The sequence below is a fragment of the Tiliqua scincoides genome, chromosome 1 (assembly GCF_035046505.1).
Source record: "Tiliqua scincoides isolate rTilSci1 chromosome 1, rTilSci1.hap2, whole genome shotgun sequence".
NCBI classification, from domain to species: domain Eukaryota; kingdom Metazoa; phylum Chordata; class Lepidosauria; order Squamata; family Scincidae; genus Tiliqua; species Tiliqua scincoides.
Genome location: NC_089821.1, coordinates 7,155,941 through 7,160,802, shown reverse-complemented (window position 1 = coordinate 7,160,802; position 4,862 = coordinate 7,155,941). Strand labels below are relative to the sequence as shown.

General features: G+C 45.4%; 1 pseudogene; it reads left to right on the top strand.

The window, feature by feature from the left end:
- Nucleotides 1-2,610: 2,610 nt before the first annotated feature.
- Nucleotides 2,611-2,727, top strand: LOC136638229 (5S ribosomal RNA; annotated as a pseudogene).
- The last annotated feature ends 2,135 nt before the right edge of the window (nucleotides 2,728-4,862 follow it).

Below are 4,862 nucleotides of genomic sequence, written 5' to 3'. Positions count from 1 at the left end.
TTTGGCCTATAGGGTACCTCAGGGCTCTGTTTTATCTCCCATACGATTTAACATAGAAATGAAACATGGTGAAAGATGGAGAGAAGTTCAATGGAGAGATCATCTGGAGGTTTGGTTTGTGGTGTCATCAATACTCTGATGACACCCAGCTCTACCTCTCATTTCTTTCTGCATCCCAGGAAACCAGTTGAAACCCTGAACAGGTGTCTGCTAGCAGTTCTCTGTTGAATGAAGTGTAACAAGCTGAAACTTCTTCACTAGACATGATGCTGTTGGTTGGAAAAGCTGCCCCCTCCCAAATGGAAGTTTAGAGCAAGGGTCAGCAACCTTCTCCCACGTAGGTGCCAGACATCTGGTCTGTCAGTAGTAAAAATGCATGCCCAAACCTCTCAATTAGGCTACGAAGCTAAGGAAAAAGAGATGGTCATGGTGTGGAGAGATGCATCCCCAGAGAACGATGCTCAAAGGGAACTTCTGCCCTTGGTCTGCTTACACTGTAAGCCTTGCAGAGACAGAAATTCAAACTTGAATACTTTTGTAGGACACCGTGGGTCAGGTGGATTTATCTTTTGGAGGCTATGAGTCAGATCATTTCGGCTGGCAAGCCATAGGTTGCCTACTCCTGGTTTATACTTGACAGGGTTGCATTCCCTCTAAGTAGGACCCAACACCAAACGCGTGTTTAGACGCATGTCTCCTGCATGCCTTAAATTAAAGGAAATAAACAGAAATAAAATATTGACCATATATCAATAGAGATATACAGATGTAATATTTTATATCCAAATTTATAGTGAAAAGCTCTTAAGTCAAAAAGTTAGGACAATATATAGTCAAAAAGAAATGCCAATTGGGCAATTTCCATCATCAGTGGCCAGAGAACTTAATTCTACTTTGTAGCACAGGGAGTAAAAGTTAGAACATTTCCCTCACTATTCTACAACAGTTCATTAACTGCACACCACAATAAAGTTTTAGTGCTCATTAAGATTATTCAGTAGCTTTCCAGTTCCCTGTCTCCCAAATATAAATGAATAATCATTTTTACCTGAGTTAATTGCAAGGCTCCTCATAGATTTTAGGAGGGAGTCCTCTCACTTTGGAAGATGGTTTTATTCCATTCCATTTACTAATCCATGCTTCAGTCATGGCTATGATTCAGGCCACTGAAGGAAAGAATAATGGCCCAATCCTATGGCCACTTGCGCCGGCGGAGCACATTGCGACAGCCAAAGCCTTCCTAGGTGTGCCAGCACAGCAGAAGATGCATCATTGTGCAGTGCAGGGGTGGGGGGAGGGGGGAGGCAGGACAGGGAGGGGGTGTAACAGGGCAGGGGAGAACAAAAGAACATAAGAACAGCCCCACTGGATCAGGCCATAGGCCCATCTAGTCCAGCCTCCTGTATCTCACAGCAGCCCACCAAATGCCCCAGGGAGCACACCAGATAACAAGAGACCTGCCTCCTGGTGCCCTCCCCTGCATCTGGCATTCTGACATAGCCCATTTCTAAAATCAGGAGGTTGCGCATACACATCATGGCTTGTACCCCGTAATGGATTTTTCCTCCAGAAACTTGTCCAATCCCCTTTTAAAGGCGTCCAGGCTAGACGCCATCACCACATCCTGTGGCAAGGAGTTCCACAGACCGACCACATGTGAGAGTGTAAAGGGCATCTCCCTATCCACTCTGTCCATCCCCTGCATAATTTTGTATGTCTCAATCATGTCCGCCCTCAGGCGTCTCTTTTCTAGGCTGGAGAGGCCCAAACGCCGTAGCCTTTCCTCATAAGGAAGGTGCCCCAGCCCAGTAATCATCTTAGTCGCTCTCTTTTGCACCTTTTCCATTTCCACTATGTCTTTTTTGAGATGCGGCAACCAGAACTGGACACAATACTCCAGGTGTGGCCTTACCATCGACTTGTACAATGGCATTATATTAGCCGTTTTGTTCTCAATACCTTTCCTAATGATCCCAAGCATAGAATTGGCCTCCTTCACTGCTACCGCACATTCGGTTGACACTTTCATCGACCTGTCCACCACCACCCCAAGAATTCTCTCCTGATCTGTCACAGACAGCTCAGAACCCATCAGCCTATATGTGAAGTTTTGATTTTTTGCCCCAATGTGCATGACTTTACACTTACTGACATTGAAGCGCATCTGCCATTTTGTTACCCATTCTGCCAGTCTCGAGAGATCCTTCTGGAGCTCCTCACAATCACTGGGAGGGCGGCAACAGTGGCGGACCTCCCCAGCCCAGTGCCCTGGGGCAAAGGACCATGACAGCGCCCCCAGGATGTCACCGTCCCCCACACGCAAATCCCTCCCACTTACCTGGAGTGCACAGTGCCTCACACGACTCCAGGATGTGTTGCGAAAGCCTCCTGAAGGTTCCCCGATGCTTTAAACTGTGCTTCCGGAAAACTGGAAGCAGTTTCCAACTCTGTTGGGAGCTTCAGAAAGGCTTCCAAGGGGCCTTAAAGGTGTGTGAGGCTTTGTGCCCAGGGCATTTGCCCCATAGAGTGAATGGGAGGTCCGTCACTGGGCAGCAACAGGGGTGGGTAGGCCCCAGTCTGAGAAACAGGTCAACTTGGACTTAAAGAGTCCCCAACAACTGTTACCCTGCACGTGCCCAATCTTGTCTGATCTTGGAAGCTAAGCAGGGTCAGGCCTGGTTAGTACTTGGATGGGAGACCGCCTGGGAATACCGGGTGCTGTAGGCTTATACCATAGTCTTTTGAGACTGAAGGTTGCCAACCATCTCCCTATACTGAACACTATCTGCCGATCTTGTCTGATCTCGGAAGCTAAGCAGGGTCAGGCCTGGTTAGTACTTGGATGGGAGACCGCCTGGGAATACCAGGTGCTGCAGGCTTATACCATAGTCTCTTGAGACTGAAGGTTGCCAACCAACAACTTCCCATACAAAAACATTCAAGCCATGCTGTGATATATGTTATAGTCAGCAGAGACTAACATTTTTAAAAGCACTTTCTGTCAAATGTTCTTTTGTGGATATGAAATACATATAATTACAAATGATAAATTTCAAAGTGAGTTAAAATGCTTACCATTCTAAGCTATTAATGAGAAGAGGATGCAAAATTTGAGACAATCTTGCCTGCCAGAAACAATATGATTTCAAATTACTGTCAGCTAAGATTGTTCATGTCAGACATTAATATTTATTAGTCCCTATTTACAGCAGGGCCCATAATATTTTGAATTCTGTTCATGAGAACAGGTTTGTGCAAATTATGAAGGTAATGTATGCAAGGCAGTTGCTATCACTGTGATTATCTTATTGTGCCATTAAGATGCTGCCATTCAAAATATAAATAGACAAATTAATTTCAATTAAAAATGCCAAGAGTAAGGCTCTTATGTTGATACTGTAATCTTTAAATGCAGCATCCTAAAACAACAAAACCATGGAATGGGGATTTGGATTGCTGCTGATTTGGATTGATGCTGGGAAAATTATTGGCCATACAACCTACGACTCCTAACCAACTCCTAACTGAGCGACCAAAGAAGCCAAATCAACTGTTCTTGCATTATTAAGTCGATCATAGGTCTAGTCAATCAAAATCCATGTTTTGAAAGCTGGGAAGGAGTTCTCTTCCACAGTTTTGGTTTCAACGAGCTGAATTTCTTTGCCAAATTTTATTGTTATATTTCTCCATGTCTGGAAAGAAAAGACAGCCTCTCGCCATTATCTTCAATATATGAAGGTGAGGATTGTTTTTAATCACTATAGAGAGAATATTCTGCACTTGTTCCTGTATACAGACAAAAATTATTCCTGACTAAGCACCACTGGAAGCCAAGGCAGTCCTAATGTACTCTATCTATATTGGCAACCTTCAGTCTCGAAAGACTATGGTATCGTGCTCTGAAAGGTGGTTATGGCACAGCGTCTAGTGTGGCTGAAAAGGCCAATCCGGGAGTGACAATCCCTTCCACACCAGGAGCAAGTGCAGTCTGTCCCTGGTCTGTCTCCCTGGCTATGGGCCTTCCTTCTTTGCCTCTTTGCCTCAGACTGTTGGCCAAGTGTCTCTTCAAACTGGGAAAGGCCATGCTGCACAGCCTGCCTCCAAGCGGGCCGCTCAGAGGCCAGGGTTTCCCACTTGTTGAGGTCCACTCCTAAGGCCTTCAGATCCCTCTTGCAGATGTCCTTGTATCGCAGCTGTGGTCTACCTGTAGGGCGCTTTCCTTGCATGAGTTCTCCATAGAGGAGATCCTTTGGGATCCGGCCATCATCCATTCTCACGACATGACCGAGCCAATGCAGGCGTCTCTGTTTCAGCAGTGCATACATGCTAGGGATTCCAGCACGTTCCAGGACTGTGTTGTTAGGAACTTTGTCCTGCCAGGTGATGCCGAGAATGCGTCGGAGGTTAGGGTTTTCCTAATGTACACAAGTCCCATTAATTTCAGTAGGGTTTGGCTTTGAGTAATTTTATTTTGATACAGCCCATTGTCCTTTTTGTAGCACCTTTTCCTGAAATAGGCTTTGGTATTCATTTTTGGTCCTACAAAAGATGTACTTGGGTCACTGTTGCACAACTGGTGATCCACCAAGTCAGATTAAACCTACCAACCATGCATTGTGGGTTAAATAACTCACACATTCCCGAACCACAAGATGGGTTCACAACCTACTGGTGGGTCCTGGACCTCCAGTTTGAAAACTGTTGGGATAGGATGTTGAATTTAGATGTATGGGTTCAAATTTCCCGCAGACCTGAACCTTAGGACCAATTTAGACATAACCAGTATTCTTCTGATGAGAAGGAGGGGTCCATACACATCTCTTGCACTTACTTAGAGTGCCATTTTGCCTCACAGTCACAGT